General features: G+C 43.2%; 1 protein-coding gene across 2 annotated transcripts in view; it reads right to left on the bottom strand.

The window, feature by feature from the left end:
• Positions 1-11,794, bottom strand: part of SEMA4B (semaphorin 4B) — a 38,351-nt gene extending 26,557 nt beyond the window's left edge. The window contains exons 1-2 of one of the 2 annotated variants that reach the window (XM_069098629.1): positions 11,462-11,794; positions 8,711-8,764 (exon numbers count right to left, since the gene is read on the bottom strand). The gene's annotated coding sequence lies outside the window, so the exon portion shown is untranslated. The remainder of the gene's footprint in view (positions 1-8,710; positions 8,765-11,461) is intronic. The other variant, XM_069098630.1, reaches the window with a different exon arrangement.
• Positions 11,795-18,281: the final 6,487 nt, after the last annotated feature.

Below are 18,281 nucleotides of genomic sequence, written 5' to 3'. Positions count from 1 at the left end.
TCTCTCACACACACACACACACACACACACACACACACACACACACATCGGTGTGTGATGGGGGCTGAAGTAGGAGAAAGAAATAAAGGCTGCTAACCCAGCTGCTCCCGGGCTTCTAGACACTCAGAGTAGAATAATAATCCTCTCCTCCCCCAACCTGGAAAAGCCTCCTTTTTCCCTGGGGAAGGAAGATCTCAAATCCTAACAGAGAGAGTTGAGGCATTGAGCCCTAATAACCCGGTGGCTGGATCTAATGGACACTAAAATATTCATTGATGAGGATGAAGGGATGAGGCTGCAAAGCAAAGCCAAGAGTCAGTCCCTCGACATTCATATCTTTTCCCCAAACCCAATTCTGCTTCTCTCTCTGCCCCCCCCCCCCCCCCCCCCCCCCCCCGCCCAGACTCTTTCTCTTACCCTTCAAGTTATTAAGACTAAGGAGAGATCTTGGGTCAGAAGGTTCTGGGAGGGAAAATGGATTTAAAATGGGATGAGTTCCTAGCCCCCTTTCTGGCCCCATCCTCTTCAATAGAAGCTACTATCTTCCCTATCCCCAGGAACCTCCCAATTCAGGGGACCAAGGATAGTCAGAACCAACCCTTTTTTGGTGGAGGAGAGTTAGGAAGCAAGTCACACTCACAAACTCCTGTCCCCAATCAAGCCATATTCCAATCAACCAGTCTCTTCTCAAGTGCTGAAGCAATCAATAGGGTCAGGTGTTTATGGGGAATCTACTATGTGCACTATTGCAAAATGCAGAAGTCTAAAATACGTCTCCTCAGTTTAAGAAGCTTACAATCTAGTTGGAGAGATAAACTAACTACACATGAAACAATAGCAAACAATAGAAAGCAGTATGAAATTAAGTGCAAGATTGATATTACTGATCCTAAGTACTGCAGGAGTTCAGAGGGAGATAAATGAGCACTGAAGAAAGAGAATTTAGGGTTTGAAGGGGTCTTACAGGTCACCTTATGTAACTTCCTATCCATGTTGTAATTCTCTCTTCAGCTTCCCTGACCTGGTCATCCATCTTCTGCTTGAAAATGTTCTTCACCAAGAAGTTTGTGCTACTATTGGACAACTCATCTTCAGAAAGTTTTTTTCATATTTTTTTTCCAACCTGCTTGTAACCACACCTAGCTCTTCCCTCTCAGCATCTCAGAATAACTGTTCTTCCTCTTCTACAAGACACTGTATCAAATTTAATAAGGGATTCATTCAAGTTCCCCCCCCCCTTGGGTTCACAAAATTAGCTACACAAATTCAGGTTAAGGGAGACATTGAGAGATAGGATGGAAAAAATCTGGGGGTTTTAGAAGACCAAAAGCTCCATGAGTTCAAAGTATGATATATGCCAGACCCAGTCAAATGTTTGCACAATCTTTTGTTTTGTTTTGGGAAGACAGGATAATTGGGGTTAAGTGACTTGCCCAAGGTCACACAGTTAGTAAGTGTTAAGTGTCTGACATCAAATTTGAACCCAGGTCTTCCTAACTCTAGGGCCAGTACTCTATTCACTGTGCCACTTAAACTGCCCCATGTTTGCACAATCTTAGGCCCTTATGAAGAGGGACATAGTTTTCAGAAAGAGGGAGGTAATGGTTTCCTTCTACCCTGACTAGATCAGATCTGGAGCATCATGACCTGGGGCACTATTGCTTCAGACAGAGGCTTCAGCCCTATGACCTTTTGAAAAGGACACTGGTAAAATGGAGTCTATCCAGAGATGGGTGGCCAGAATGATTTCAAGCCTGAACACCACCCTGTAAAAGGATCAATTGAAAAAACAGGGGATATTTATCCTAGAGAAGAAGACAGGCTATGATAGCTGTTTTCAAGTATTGTCATGTGTCATAAGGAAGACTTGCTCCTCTTGGCTCCAGAGGACAAAACTAGGGTGTGATCTGCTGAGAGATTTCAACTACATGTAAGGAAAAATTCTGTAACAAATCAGAGTTGTTCAAAAATGAAATGGCTTGCTGTGGGGAGTGGGCCTCCCATCACTGTGATTTTTAAGGTGAAACTGGATGTCCAATTTTTAGAGATGTTATAGAGGAGATGAGTTAGATTAGGTGACCCTTGAAGTCCCTTACAAATCAAAGATTCTGTATGAAATATATGAAGATACCTGCTCTCTTTCCCCTTAGTCTTCTCTAGCTTCAAGACATTCCCAGTCCCTTAAACAATATGTCATGGTTTCCATTTTCTTCTGTCTATTGTCTTCAGTTTCCTCTTCTGGATTAATTCTGACTAACCAGTTCATATTTTTTTTTTTTTTGGAGGCGGGGGGGGGGAGAAGGCAAGGCAATTGGAGTTAAGTGAATTGCCCAAAGTCACACAACTAGTAAGTGTGTCAAGTGTCTGAGGCTGAATTTGAACTCAGGTCCTCCTGACTCCAGGGCTGATGCTCTATTTACTGTGCCACCTAGCTGCCCCGCCAGTTCATCTTTTAAAGGGTCAATATTCTTGATGTATCTTAACCATCAGAGTAAAGTGGTATTGTTACTTTGATCCAGGCACCATATTTTTATTAATTTAGTCTACGCTTTTTTTTAAGTAGCTATAGAACATTGATGATTCAAATTAAGTTTATCAAGTCAACTAAAATCCCTAGTCATAAGAACTGCTATTAAATCAAGACTCCTTCTGCCTGTATTTAAAAAATGTTTTTGGAACCCGAATGAAGACTTTACATTTCTCCCTGTTAAATTTCATATAATTCTTTTCTGTGCAGCATTCATTATAAATGCCAAGTTCATTCTGAATCTCCACTCTGGCAGCTAACATAACAGCTATGCTCTGCCAAATACAAATATGATAAGCCTGCCTCCAATGTCTCCATCTAAGTCACTGATAAAAATGGAGACTAGGGAAGGGTCAAGAACATAGCCCTGTAGCATGCCACTAGAAACCTCTCTCCAAGATTACATCGATTCATTAATCAGCTCCCTTTGAGTATGGCTGTTCAACCAGTTCCAATTCTGCCTAACTGTAGTATCATCCAGCCTACATAAGTCAGTCAGTGTCAATAAACATTTATTAACTGCTTACTATGTGCCCAGATGCTATTCTAAGTGCTGGAGATGCAAAGAAAGTGAAAATATAGTCCTCTCAAGGAGCTCACAGTCTCACAGGGGAAACAACAAGCAAACAAATATGTATAAACAACAGATAAAAAGAAAATAATTAACTGAGGCAATGTGCTAGAAAGAAAAGGGATTGGGAAAGATTTCCTGTGGAAGGTGGGATTTTAGTTGGGCCTTGAAGGAAGCCAGGAGGAAGAGATGAGGAAGTAGAATATTAAAGACAAGGAAAATAGCAAGAGAAAAAAAATGCTTGGAGTTGTGAAATGGAGTGTCTTGTTTGTGGAATAGCAAGGAGGCCAGTGTCAATAGGTCAAAGAATACATGAGGAGATGTAAGGTATAAGAAGACTGGAAAGGTTGGTGGGGACATAAGTTCTGAAAGGCTTTAAATGCCAAATAGAAGATTTTCCATTTGATCCTGGAGATGATTAGGGAGCTACTGGAGTGGGAATGACATGGCTGGACCTGCATTTTAGGAAAATCACTTTGGTGGATGAATGGAGATTGAGCGGAGTGGGGGGAGGCCTATGGCAGGGAGACCTACCAGCTGGCTATTGCAATAATGAGGTGATGAGGGTGTACCAGGTGGGAGCAGTGTCAGAGGAGAGAAAGGGGCGTATTCGAGAGATATTGCAAAGATGAAATTGACAAGCCTTGGCAACAGCCTGGTTATGGGTGGTGAGAGATAGAGAGGAGTCCAGGTGACTCCCAGGTTAAGAGCCTGAGGGACTGGGAGGAGGTGGGGAGGGTTTGGAGGAAAGAAAATGAGTTCTGTTGGACATGTTGAGTTTAAGATGTCTGGAAATACAGTCCCACACGGTAACATCCTCCACTGCTGTCAAGGTATATGATGACTTTGGTATATTCTCCTGCTCTACTAAATCAGTAATCCTATCATCAAAAGGAAATGAGACTCATCCTGGATGGCTTCTTCTAAGGCCCTGGTGTTAGCTCCTTGGGATGCCTGCATTCTTTTCTAGGCATTCAATTCCTTAAATGCCGATCACTTTACAGCTTATTTTGTCATTCTTTTGTTATTACTTAAATGACATGTGGATGTACCTGAGTGCAAGGACCACATTTAACATTTCTTTTAAATTTCCCACAGTACCTAGCATGAGGCATACAACTAGCATCTATATAGTGCTTTCAGGTTGAAAAAGCACTTGACATTTGTTCTTTCATCCTCTCCTCACAACAACTCTGTAAGGTAGGTGCTATTATTATCCCCACTTTACAGACGAGGAGACTGAGAATGAGTTTAAGTGACTTGCCTAGGACCAAACAGTAAGTATCTGAGGAAGGGTTTGTATTGAGATCCTTCTGGCTCTAGGGCCAGTACCCTCTCTATTATATCATGTAGCTGCCCTCACCCACATACATACAGATACACACATGTGCATGTAGACACACATACATGTGCACACACATTTTGTGTATGTATGTGTATATCTATCTATAGACAGCTAGCTGGTATAAAGGATAGAGTGCTGGACCCTAGAATCAATAAGATCTCAATTCAAATTCTCCTCAGACTCTTACTGTGTCATCCTGGGCAAAAGCGTGTGTATGTATATACATATATAGACACACATGCACACATATATACATACATTCAGGATAACAAATTGAATAGATGTACACACACATATACATTGAATGTATACATGTATGCATGTGTATATACATTGCATATATGTATATACCTAAGTTTGTATATATGTATGCATTCTCTCAACCCTCATCCCCAAGTTAAATGTATTGTCATTTTTTACCTTTCCACAACCTAGCACCTAACACATATAGTATGCATGCAGTAAAAACTTAATAAATGTTTGCTGAATCATTGAATTGAATAGTAGGAACCCAACGGAATACTATAGAATAAAGGAGAATGTGAAGGTTTTAAACTCAAATGTTGAAATGGGAATGTGTGTATGCATGTAATATACATAGTACAAGGGCCCCAGCATGGCACCACCATCTCTATGATTGATGTTGTTTTTATTTAATATACTAAGTTGTCCTTCCCAGTGGACACAGAGAAAAATCTCTGAAGGGACATTTTCTTGGTTGCATCCCACAGCTGGCTCATACTGCCCTCAAATGCATGTGGACTCCCCCACCCCTGTGACCCACAGATCCTGTCTACTCTTTCTCAACCACAACACTGTTTATAAAGACCTCAGGAAGTGGCTGGGAAGGGGAGTTACAGGGGGGGACAGAGCAAATTAATGTTGCTGTAGCTTTCTCCATGCTTAAAGTAGACACTGCTGATTGAATGAGGTAGAAAAATTCCAGAAAGTAATGAACTTGAGTCCCACTAAGGGCAGGCCTTGACCTTCCTCCTAACTCCACATATCAGTCTCCTACCCACACACACAACTCTCACCACCATGAAGACTCAGATACAATATCATACAAACTTTTACAAATGAACCCTCTCATTTACACATATATGAAAAAAAGAGGAAGAGAGAAAAAGAGGTTAAAAAAATGTGTGTATTAGTGAGCAAGGTGTAGGGATGGAATAAAAGGGTAAAAAAGGCTATAAGATCCATCAGTTTTAGTGGTCAAAAAAATCTGAGTGAATATAGAATGGGGGAGAGGATGAAGAGAAAAAAAGAGGAAAAAATTAATGGCCCAAAATGAAGAGAGATGGGAAAACAAAGACGAGATTATGGAGAGAATGTGAAATTAGCATAAATCAAAGGAAAAAGAGAAGGGCAGAGAAAGGAGGGGGACACAGAAGCACAGGGTCGAGAAGAACATCAATAAAGGTCACATTTATGGCAGGAGGCATCTTAGTAATAAATATTCATTAAACAGCCGAAGGGTAAAAGGCAATTTTCGAGTTAATGTACACTATGGGGGTGGGGGCGTACAAAGGCTGGAGAAACGCTAGAGTTCTAGATTGTAAGAGTGGTTACTCCCATTGTGAACAAATACCTCCCCGGAACCACAATTCCTATGCCCAATCTGAACTCCAATCTAACCTGTTCCCACAATTCTACCCTAGGAGTAGTTTCCTTTTTAGATTCTGGCTCCCAGAGACACTAAGGTAGGGGGCTTGGAGATCCTGAAAGAAAAACCACTTCACTCTCTTCCTGCCTAACCACCCCACCAGGCCTAATGGAGCTTAAACCCAGCCCTCTCCACCCCTTCCTTCTGCCCCGGGGAAAGGGCTCAGGCTCCTCCCCATTCTCTGGGCACTGGGCTGGCATCCTGCCTAGCTGGGCCTCACAGACACGGACTGGCATGATGCCAATTCTTTCAGCTCTCTAGGCCCTGGCACCCTGCCACCTGCACCACCCCCCTTCCCTAATATATGCCAGTGTGCAGCTGTGGCCCTACACCACCTTCCAAGAGTAGCTTACTTTGCCCTTGTGTCTCTTCCCTAGGGGCTAGGGCTGGAGCTGAGCTGCAGCATCAGGATAATTCTGCAAGGAAGAAGGCCCAGCTGACACACCCACCTACTGTGTGCTTTTGAATCAACCAATGGGGGGCAGGCCTAGGACACTACCAGCTTCCTCTGGGCAATGAGTGCCCTCTTGGCCAAGGGTATCCATTCAGAGCCTCAGAACTAATATTACCTAAAAAAAATCAATCTGCTTTAAAAAAACAACAACAACATGAGTCTGGAGGTACCTATGGTCTCATTCATCTAAATCCCATAATCACATCTCTACTTTCTCTTGATTCCTTAACCTCTCTCCTCTCCCTCCCCTGCCCCCAATTCTTTGTCCTTCTAAAGTTACTCCCAGTCTTAGAATTTCTTAACTAGATTTGGTGTCAGAGGACCTGGGTTCAAATCCCTGATTCTGCCACTTAACATCTGCCACTAAAAAGTCTTTTAAAAAATTTTAAAACGTGACTTTGGGTAAGTCACTTTCCATCTCTGAGCCTGATTAGTTTCCTCACCTATAAAATAAGAGGTTTGGATGAGGTGGTTTCCAAGGTCCCTTCCAGGTCTAAATCTATGGTCCTCTGATAAGAAATTTATTTACAACTAGGTGCATTGGTTTGACCCTAGCAATCACCACTCAATATCCTCAGGTTGAATTCTTCCTTGTTTTGCCCTAAGGTTTAAACTTCCCCACTACTCCCCTCCACCCTCTTAGTTTCAGGGGTTTCTTCCCCATGTTTTGGTGCTATGGCCTAAGTTCTTTCAGAGGAAAGGAACCGGCCGGTCCAGCTTGGTGTAATGAGTGAACAGCCTGAGGTACTGAGGGAGCCACCGAGTCACCCCCGCTCTGGGCCAAGACCTGTTCAGACCTGAGCTGGCCACTCCCTGGGAGGAGAATCCCCCACCCCCTGCCCTGGAGGATTATGGTGCAACCTTCAAAGTGCGACCTGTCCCTGCGCCAAAAAGAAGCAGCCACCCCAAAAGGGGTTGTGTGCCTGCCTGCCTGCCTGCCTGCTTGCTGAGGGGATGGAGAGGGGGAGGAAACAATTAGTCTGGATGGTGCCTGGCGCCTGCTGCCCCACAGGGGAACCTGGGGTGCTCCACTGATGCCCTGACCTCCTTCTGAACCGCAGCCACCTTGTTGCAGAGCCAGGAGGGAGATGGCTGAGAGTTGGGGAGGGGGCTCCTTGGTGTCCCACTGGAGTTACCTGAATCCACTGGTGTGAGCTCCCACTATTTGTTTCCCAGGCATTTGTATGGCTGGGATCTTTCTCTTTCTGGAAGCCCAGTTTCTTCCCCCTCAGGCCCTACTCCTGACCACAGACATCTGGTCATTGCATCATCAAAGGGGAAGGGATCCACTAGGGCACAGCCTTGGAGAGCCAACCTGTAACTTTCCTGATTCCCCAGTTCCCTCCCATTGCTTCTTGGTCCCTTCTGACATCCCCCCAGGCCAGCACAGTCATTCTCAGAAAGGGGGTGGGGCTTTCTGACCCCTGAATTTTCATAGTCACCTTAGGTAACCCAGGTTGTGATTTCAGTTATCTCAAGATGAGACCTGTTCCTGGGGTAACATACAACATACATCTAGTAGAGAAAACTCTTACCTCTCTGGGATGGCCTTGGAGCAGGCAAGAGCACTGGAAGTAGCAAAGGCTGCCATTTATCTCCTCTATTTCTGAAGGCTAGGCAGCAGCCCTGGACTCTCCATAGTGACCCCTACCCCTAGAGCAGGAATGTCCCACTCACAACTCAGCATGGTGGCTTTCCCATTTGCTGCCATCAAAATGGTGACTACAATAAACAGTGGGGAGAATTTCTCCCAGTGTAGAAATGACCTAACCAAAGCACTGAGTCTGGGCATTATCTGGCCAGCAATGCCATACAATGCCCCAGACTCCATTATGCAGACTCCTGGAAATGCCACTCTATCCAGCTTTCACACTGGGGGCTGAATAACTATCAGGAATGAATTCTGAATGCTACTAGTGTGCCCTAGATCCTGGACTAAGATAGGAAGAAGTGAGATAGGGAGACAGATTCACTGGGTAGAACGCTTGTCATATGGAGCTAAAAAGTTTCTTGAAGTCATCCAGCATTCACACCCATTTTTCCAAATTCTCATCCCAACTTCCACAGGAACCCAAGTAAGCTATTCACAAGGGGGGGGGGGGGAAGGAGAGAGGGAAGGCAGTAGACACAACAGAGAATCTTACCTTTCTTCTTATAGAGAATTTCTGTAACTACCTCCTTGGCCTCTCTGCTACCTGCTGAGATCAGACAAAATTCTGTCAGTAGAGTGAGTACTGAACCTTCTCACAAAGCAAGGCAATCCATCCCATCACCACAAAACACTAATATGTAAAAAGGATATTGAGACGCATTGCTCTTTACCTTTCAGAGAATTTCTTCCCCTAATCATCCAAATTATCATATGCTCAGAAACCTATGTACAATCAGGATTATGTCCCAAATTGCATCTTTGTACCTATTTGTGGTACAGGAGAATGTTGGCTATGTACATAGGAGGTGTTCAGCTGTTTTTCCCTGTGTCTAACTTCGTGACCCCTTTTGGGGTTTTCTTGGTAAAGATATTGGAGTGGTTTGTCATTTCCTTCTCCATTTCATTTTACAAATGAGTAACTGTGGCAAACAGAATTAAGTGACTTGGCCAAGGGCACATGACTAGGAATTATCAGAGGCAGGATTTGAACTCTAGGTCCAGCACTCTATCCACTGTTCCACTTAACTGTCCCTTGGTAGACAGCAGAGCTGGGTTCAAATTCTGGTTCTATTCCTATTACTCTCTGTGTGATCTCAGACAAATCACAGTCTCTCTAGGCAGCAATTTCCTCATCTATAAAATGAGGGGATTGGATTCAGTGATCTCTAAGACCCCTTCTAGCTGTAAAATTTATGGTTGGAAGATCTATGACCCATGAAGTCTCTCCACAATAAAACGTGTTCCACCAAGACCTCTAGGGATCTGTGATCCTCTATTTTTGTTTTAACCTCTCAGAGACCAGAATGTGTCATAGTAGTGCTTCTTCTTTCCAGTGGGTTTCTAAGAAAAGAGCCTTCGTGGATTAACCTTCGTCAGATTTAATAACTAGGGTAGGACTGGGTAAGGAGGTTGAAATTTGGAGACCTTTTTTCTATATAGAGCTGCATCAGCACACGTTCCCATGATTACAAAACAAAACAAGATAAAATACAATTAAACTTTTAGCAGGCTGGAATAATGCTGCTTTATGTCCATTTCCAGAGCTGTTTTGGTTTCTGAGTCACTTTAGAATGGCTCCTAGCTTTCTTTATCTTGCCCCCCAAACTTCCCAAAAGAAATTCTGTTACTACAGATGCTGCCCCTGCTGCTATCACCCCCCTCCTCCCTTCGATTCTACTACTACTAGCAATAACTAACTACTTATATTGATACAGGGTTTTGAGGTTTACGTAAGCACTTTCCACAACAACACAGAAACTCTATACCATACTGACAATGTGGGTATTGAAATCCAACATCTCTGCTTCGGGGCAACTGAGGAATTTTCCTGGCCTATACAAATGCAGCCTCAGTGCCTTTGGAAACTCCAGGCATTTTTGAAAAGTTCCAAATGATTGGCTGCTCTAGGGATTTATTAAGAGCCCTGTTGTTAAGCAATGCACTCAAGCAAGAGTCCTTGGGCATGGGACCAAAACACTAGGGAGAGTAAGGAATGCCCCCCTCTTTTTTCAGCTATCCCCAAGGGTGTCACCTTGGAGTCTACAGATGAGAGCTCTTGGCAGGGTATTCCGGTATCCTCAAGTCCCCCTAGGGAAATATCCTGTCATCAATTGCTAAAACCCCAGTTGATCAACTATACCAGCAAGAAATATAAAAGAATTCCTAGAGCTAGCCACAATTAGAAAAAGAATGCCATTCCATTATGCTGATACAGTCTTTCATACTAGTCAAAGGACTTTCACTTATTGTCCCACAAGTTTCTCACAACAGCCCATAAAGTACTAGAGTAGATCTTCCCATTTTATAGAGGAGGAAACTGAGGTGACCTGCCCAAGGTGAACCAGGTGCCAGGCTCTCTAGTTTAGATAACTCAACTATACTAGTTTAGCCCTAAAAGTCTCTGAGGTTTTTGTTTCCTCATCTGCAAAATGAGGGAGTTGGATCAGATGACCTCTGTGGTTCTTTACAAGCTTGAAATTTATGCTCCTGTAATCCATCACTATTCCCTAGATCTATCCCCCACCTTCTGTACACATATCCAGGCCCAAAGTTCATTCTTCCACCCCTGATTAGAGAAAGGCAGGAACCAGCTGAATCTTCACCAGAACTGCCATTTTTGGAGACAGGCATAAGTAAAAGCATATATGCACACCATACACAACCCCGAGCCCGCCTCAGCAGCTGGATCTAGCCAGCCCCTCTAAAGCTGCTCTCTACCAAGGGGAGCTCCCTCCCTGGCTTGACCAGCCCCTCTTCCTCGGTACAAAGCTCTGTTCTAATGGATTAGGAGCTTGGCCCCCCGTTGCCATGGTAACATGGGACCAGCCTCAGGCACTGCCTTAGCAACTGGGTCACACAGAGTACCCAGCCTGCCTAAGCCCACATTCTGCTGGGGAGTGCCCCCCTGGTGGTCTCCACTTCAGAGAGGCCCCAGGGAAAGGAGCTTCGGGCTAGCAGCCTCGTTAAATCCTCCCGTCCCCCGGAATCGAAATCAGAGCTGGGAGAGAGGAGGGAGCAGCTGGCAGCCCAGGGGCGGGAGGCGAGGCAGTGAGGGGGCTAGAAGAAAAGACAGGGAAGAGCCCTAGGAAACGATGCATTTCCGAAGTGCCGGAGTCTCCCGGAAAGCCCTGGAGCCGCCCTGTAGGAAAGAGTGGCTTTTTCTCGGTCCTTGCATACGTGCCCTTTCCAAGGCTAGGGGTACTCCTGACCTGCGCCCCTCCCCCCACTCCCAGGAAGACAGTACCTGGACGAGGAGGAAGCAGCTCCCGATGGTGGGGTCTTATCCCCAGCCTGGAGACTAGCTCCGGCTAGGAAGCCCCCTCTCTCTGCCCCTCCCACCACACCAGCCCCTTGCTGGGGGAACCCGGGGCCCTTTGCTTTGGCAGTCCACAAGAATTCCCAACAGCGTTCACCACGACTTCTCTCTCTGGGGCTCCTTCCGTGCTTCCTGTCCCTGCAGAGGAGTTTGGCTGTGGCTGTTCCACCCACTAGTCCAGTGGGTCCCAGGAAATGCAGGGCTCCAAGCCAAGACTCCACCCCTCGGCTCTGTTTACGGGACGTTCTAAGGTGGCTCCTAGCTCTGCTCTCTCCCCAGATGACTACCTCATCAGCGTTCCAGTTTTCAGCAGCTCTTAATCCCGTACCTTTCCTCGTAGGGGAAAAAAAAAAGTGTCTTTCAGGCAACCCAAGGATCCTTGACAGCCTCCTAGGGCCTGATGGGCGTAGGGCCAAGGCTCGGACCTGGGGCAAGCTTCATGGCGTGAATCTCAGCCGAGGTCTGGCTTGGTGTATTCTCCAAGGGCTTTCTGCCGCCCTCGGTGTTTTTCTTTTCATTATGCCATAGCCTGGCCTGTGGTTTTCTTCCTTTTGGAGGCAAAAATCTGGCAAGAGTCTGGCCAAACGGTACCTCCAGTTTTCTCCTATGCTCAACTTGTCCTCCCCACCCTTAATCCCCCTTCCCTTACAAGGGACTTGAGAATAAAGGTAAATCAGATGATGCTGAAGAAGGCCATGGTCTCCACAGGACAATCCAAGGTACATATGAACAAGTGTGGTAAGAAAAGAGCACTAGATTTGTAGTCAGAGGCCTGGGGTCAGGAAGATGGGCATTCAAACCTTGCCTCAGACACTTACGGTGTTTCCCTGATAATAAGACCTATCCCGAAAATAAGCCCTCCCCTTACTGTGTAAAATTCCTGTAAAATAAGCCCTCCCCGGAAAATAAGCCCTATTGAGATTGCTACTGTAATGAAGGTGATCCCCTGCGCTAAACGCTACATTACGGTAGCCTCTGTATGCACCGTCCCCCCCCCCCCCCCTGAAATGCACACTTCGCTCCAAGCTGCATCCAATCAGAGCTGCAGCAGTGAGCACTTCATCCTGTTCTTCCCCAGTGATTTGCTTGCTGGCGCCATTGAGAGCAGTGCCGCAGAGAGCTGAGGCAGGACAACATAAGCCCTCCCCTGAAAATAAGCCCTCTGGTGTTTTTCTTTCCAAAAAAATTAATAGGACAGTGTCTTATTATCGGGGAAACACGGTACTAGCTGTGTGACCCTGGGCAAGTCACTTAACCCCTATTATTTGCCTTAATCCATTAGAAAAGGAAATGGCAAAACACTCCAGTATCTTTACCAAGAAAGCCCAGGGAACAACATTGGAGTGCTATGGTTCCAGGGGTCACAAAGATTTCAGATACAACTGGATAACAATAAACTTATTTACCCTTAGAGGTACCCAGGTAGAATGAGTTCAGTTCTGGATCTGGTGCTGGGAAGACCTCAGGTTTAAATCCAAAAATCTAACACTTTCTACATTGTAAAATTCTGTTTCCTCATCTATAAAATGGGAATAACTAAATACCTGAAGTAGTTATCTCCCAGGACTGTTGCAAGGCTCAAATGAGATCATGTACATTGCAAAGTTTAAAGTGCTATATAAATTTCTTTTTTTAATTTCTTTTCTTTTTAATTTAGGCAATAAAACAAGCATTTCCATAACCATATAATAAAAAAGAAGATTGCACTTAGAACTGCAAATCTACTACGTACAACTTGCTAATTCCTCTTAAACACACAACAAAGTTATCATACCAATTTCAGTTTTCTTTTCCTTTTGGTGTGGACCTCTGGTTTCAATGGCACAGAGAACTTCTAATGAGCAAATTTCCTCTACAAATGCAGATTGGTAACTCTTTGGCAGTGCTCAGTTATAGAAAGCTGACTGGACTCTGAAAGGGTAAGAGATATGCCCAGGGTTCAGAGAGCCAGTGTGTATCAGAAGCCTGACTTGAACTCAGGTCTTTCTAATTGAGACTGGCAAGCCTGCTTAAGCACACAACACTCCTTCATGCTATGTAAAAATAGGTTGATGACCTCTAAGGCCCCTTCTTGTCCTTGATCCTGATGATTTTTAATCCTATCTCTCACTGATGATCTGCCCAATAACCTTGGAGAAGACACTTGGGTTGAGTGTGTCCTTCTTCCCTTATCTTCTAACTAAGGTAATAACATGCAGGGCAGTTCCAGTAACAACCAGTTTGAGATGTCAGTGGCTTGAACTGGCCAGTCAGTGAGACTGGCTGGAATTACGGCTGATATTTTGGAGGCTAGGATTTCCAGTACTTTTTACTTCCAAAGCTAAGCTCAGATACCCTGTGCTTTTCTCTCTGAATAGGACAAGGATTTTAAGTGTTTCGAGGCCTTGAGTCTCTGGATTGTCTGTTTACTTGATAATCCCCAGTATTCTTCATTTCTATGTTGCAGGACCATTCCTCATGTCTGTCAAGGGTTTAAAGATCATGTAACTATTGTCCCCCACCCCCAATCACCCTGGGTAATAGGCTATGCCCATTTTATAGCTGGAGGAATTAAAGGCACAGTTAAAACAATTTTCTCCATATCATTCTGGCTGACTATGGCAGAGTCCATTTTAGATCATTAAATTAGTTGCTGGAAGGGACCTTAAAGGTCATTTAGTTCAAATCTCTTCTTTTATAGCTGAGGCCCAGGCCTCTGTATGTGATCACACAGATAGGGGCATAGGCAGTATTATGGGATCATAGGACCTTTGGAGACAATCTAGACCAGCTTCCTAATTTTACAAATGAGGAAACCAAGGCCACAGGAAATTAAGTGACTTACCCAAGGTTGCACAGGAAGTAAGCCTCAGAGATAGGATTTAAACCCAGGTCTTCAGAACTGGAGTCAGAAAGAGCTGAGTTCAGGTTCCACCAGTGACTTATACTGTCTCTGTGGTCCTGAGCAGAGGAAGTACCCATCTGCACTGGCAGAGGGAGGAAGGAGCTTTTTCATCAGTTCCCTAGACCAATAAAGGGAAAGCTAGATGCACTATGAATAGAGCCCTGGGTCTGGAATAAAGAAGACTCATCTTCCTGAGTTCAAATTCTACCTCAGATACTTCCTAACTGTGTGACCCTGGGCAAGTCACTTAACCCTGTTTGCCTCAGTTTCCCCATCTGTAAAATGATTTGGAGAAGGAAATGGCAAACCATTATAGTATCTTTGCTAAGAAAACCCCCAATTTGGGTCACAAAGAGTCAGAAACAACTGAAATGACTGAACAACAACTACTTCTGCTCTGGAGAATAATATGCTTTCCTAGATTTAAGTTAGTTTACTCAGAAATAAAATGAGTAATGGGAGAGGGGAATGGGACTAGATAGTTTCTAAAATCCTCCTGAATTATAAACACTTAAATCTTTCCTTACTTTCCTTCCACAGTTTCCAGGCCACTTGGGAGTATCAAAAAAGAAAATCCTCAACCTCAGTATGTATATTATAATAAAAAGCATTCCTTCTCACACTGCAGATTCATGGGCCTTCAACAGGGCTAGCTCAAGGAAGGATTCTGAAGAAGGAAAAGTTTGACTCATACTTTTCTTTCTTGCTTCTTTTATCACACACACACACACACACAAACACACACACATCTTTAGACATCCAATGCTATCAGGGGGCAGCAAGGTATAGCAATAGTCACTTACAATTAAATTTCACTTTAAGGTTTTAGAAAGCGATTTATACACATTATCTCATTTACTCCTCACTACAACCCAGTGAAGTAGGTACTAAAGGTATTAGGGGTGTCTAGGTGGTTCAGTGGATAGAACGCTGGGTCTGGAATGGGGACGACCTGAGTTCAAATTCAGCCTCAGACAGTTACTAGATGTGTGACCCTGGGCAAGTCACTTAACCTCAATTTCCTCCTCTGTAAAATGGGGATGATAATATATAGCACCTACCTCTCAAGGGTGCTGAGAGGATGAAATAAGGTAATATTTGTAAAGAACTTGTCACACAGTAGGCTGCATATAAATGCTATCTGTTATTATTATCATCTTCCATTTTACAGGTTAAGAAATTGAAGTTCAGGGAGTTTTGATTTCTTGCCTATGGGCTGTAGAATAAAGGAAATCGAGTCCAGGTTTTTCTAAATTTAGCGTTCATCCCATTATCTCAACCTTCCTGGACTTGGAGGTAAGGGTTAGGGGAGGTGGGATAGACTCCAACACATACGGCTGTGTGATCTTGGACAAATCACTTTAAGTCTTTGCTTCTGTAAAATGGAGATTTTACAGATTTTACAGTAGCAGCATGATGAACCTGGAAGGGATTTCTGAGTAGTACATATGCCAATGTGTGTAGAGCATAATATAAGTGGTTATACTGTGGTGATGCCTCCCAGTTTCTCCTGTGATAAAAAAGGGATCTGATAAAAGAATTAACACAAAGGCATCACCCCTAAAAAAGGAATACTAACTCTCACCCCACTATCCTAACCAGAACGATAATGAACAGGATAAAACTGTCCAACTCCTTGAAAACTGGCCATATTAGAGTAGATTTTTAGAAATTATTATTATTTATTGAAGAGACACAAAGTGTCTAGTATTTTACAAGTAGACATTTTGCTAGAGGAGCTGAATCATATCAGTCTTGACATTTTCAACATAAACAAAACCAGAAGAAGAAGGAAAAACATAGCTACTGAGAGAATAGATCACAAGTACTCCCTAGAGAGAGAAAGAAAAGAGTTAGCAGAGCTGATTTTATCATGTGTTCAAAGGCAATCTAGAAACATTATTTCCTGGGATATTTATGTGTCCACTAAGAGACCACCACAAAACTCTGCATCTTGTACATCAACATCAGTTGCAAAGAATATAAAGTTTGAAAAAATTAAATCAGCATAATCTCTCATACTTGGTGACTTCAATATGAAGGCAGGAAGAGGGAGGATGATGAGAAATTGATGAGAAAGCCATGGTTGAGGAAGTGTGAACCACTTCTTTGAGAAAAGAAGTGAAAGGTGTTTGACATGGTGAGCACCAAATACCATCACCAAAAGGAAATAGATCATATTTTAACAGACAGGAAAAGACTTGTCATTGATGTAAGATTTATCCCTGAATCAGCTCTCTGTACAGTCAGACCACCAACTTGTCAAGGCAAAGATCAGAATTAGTAAAATGAAAGAAGAAAGAATGATGAGGAAAAAATATAGTGTACAATTGAAACAACTCAATCCCAAACTATACAACAGAAATAAAAATGGGCACCAATTATAATAACTTTATACAGAAGTTTAACGTGCAAATCAATCGCTGCAACAGGAAAATCGAAAGAAGTCAGAAAATGTCTTAGTCAGCAGACATTTGACTTGATTGCCAAATGGAGAGAGACAATTGCCAAAGGCAATACAGGTTTTCAGTATAAACTCATTTGTCAAATCTTACAAAGAATGACAGACACTTATGGGCAATATCATCTCATGAAAGTAAAAGGTAAAACCCTTTTAAAGAAAGCTTTGCAAGAGATCCATCCAACCAAAGTCATCTCAAGGGCATTAAAAGACAAAACATGGAAGAATAGCCATTAGAAGAGAAATGGAAAACATCTAGAAAGATTACTAAAACATGTTATTTCACCATCATGAAGAGTAGAACAACCACATTTAGGTCCTAATGTCACAGTTTTGAATGTACTTGTAGGGGAGGTAAAAATGACCTTAAGGAGAACAGATAGGAAAAGCAGCTGAATTGGGCCAAGTGTATATAGAGGAGATCCATGCTTTAAGAGACATAATTGTAAAGATGTACTGAAGGATCAATATGCTAGGTATCTAAAGGAGGGGAAGTTACTAATGGTTTATAAACAAATCTTAGACCTTATTAATACTCCCTCTTCCCCTCCCCCAGAAAAAAAAAAGTGACCAAGAAAACTACCACCAGCCTACATGTCTACTTTCCCATTTAAACAAAGCATATTATCTATACATGAATTGAGGGCATCCTTGATTAAGGAATTAGTAGAGAATAAGGGGGCAGTTAGGTGGTACAATGGATTGAGAATAGGACCTAGAATCAGAAGAACATGAGTTTAAATGCGGCCTCAGATTCTTACTAGTTATGCAACCTTGGGCAAGTCACTTAACCTTATTGGCCTCAGTTCTTCATCTGTAAAATGAGCTGGAGAGGAAATGGCAAGCCACTCTAGTGTCTTTGCCAAGAAAACCCCAAATGGGGTCAAAAAGAGTCAGATGTGACTGAACAATGGAGAACAAGCAGATTTTTGTTTCAATAATGGAGCACATCCTTAGCATTTCACAATTGACTGAAAGACATAGAGAATATAAATTCTACTGTGCTCTCTGTTAACTATTATTTTTTTTTTAATTTAGTAGGTCAAAAAAATCACATTAAAGACCTTTTTCCAACAATGTGTCTCCCATCCATAAGTCAAAATCATTCAAGATTCCCTTAATGATACAAAAAAGAAATGCCCTTATGTACTGATTTTCTGATCATAGACATCAGGTTAGGCATAAAACAGGCAGATGTATGCCGATCAAAGGCATTTATTGCCTTTGACATTGTGATAAAGGAGATTCAGCATGGTGTCCAAACTGAAGAGAAATTCTTTGTAAACTCCATTCCAAAGTTCCTGTTTGTAAATCGCATTATGTTGACCATAGTAAGTGGTAGAATATTATAGAGCCTTCTGCAAGAGAGCTAAAAACCACTAGGAAAAACTTGGTCTGACAAT

Source organism: Petaurus breviceps, unplaced genomic scaffold (genome assembly GCF_028583685.1).
Source record: "Petaurus breviceps papuanus isolate PSGF00001 unplaced genomic scaffold, PetGlider_PUasm1.0 37, whole genome shotgun sequence".
NCBI classification, from domain to species: domain Eukaryota; kingdom Metazoa; phylum Chordata; class Mammalia; order Diprotodontia; family Petauridae; genus Petaurus; species Petaurus breviceps.
Note: the sequence above shows the minus strand (reverse complement) of the source record. Positions and strands in the feature narration are given on the sequence as shown.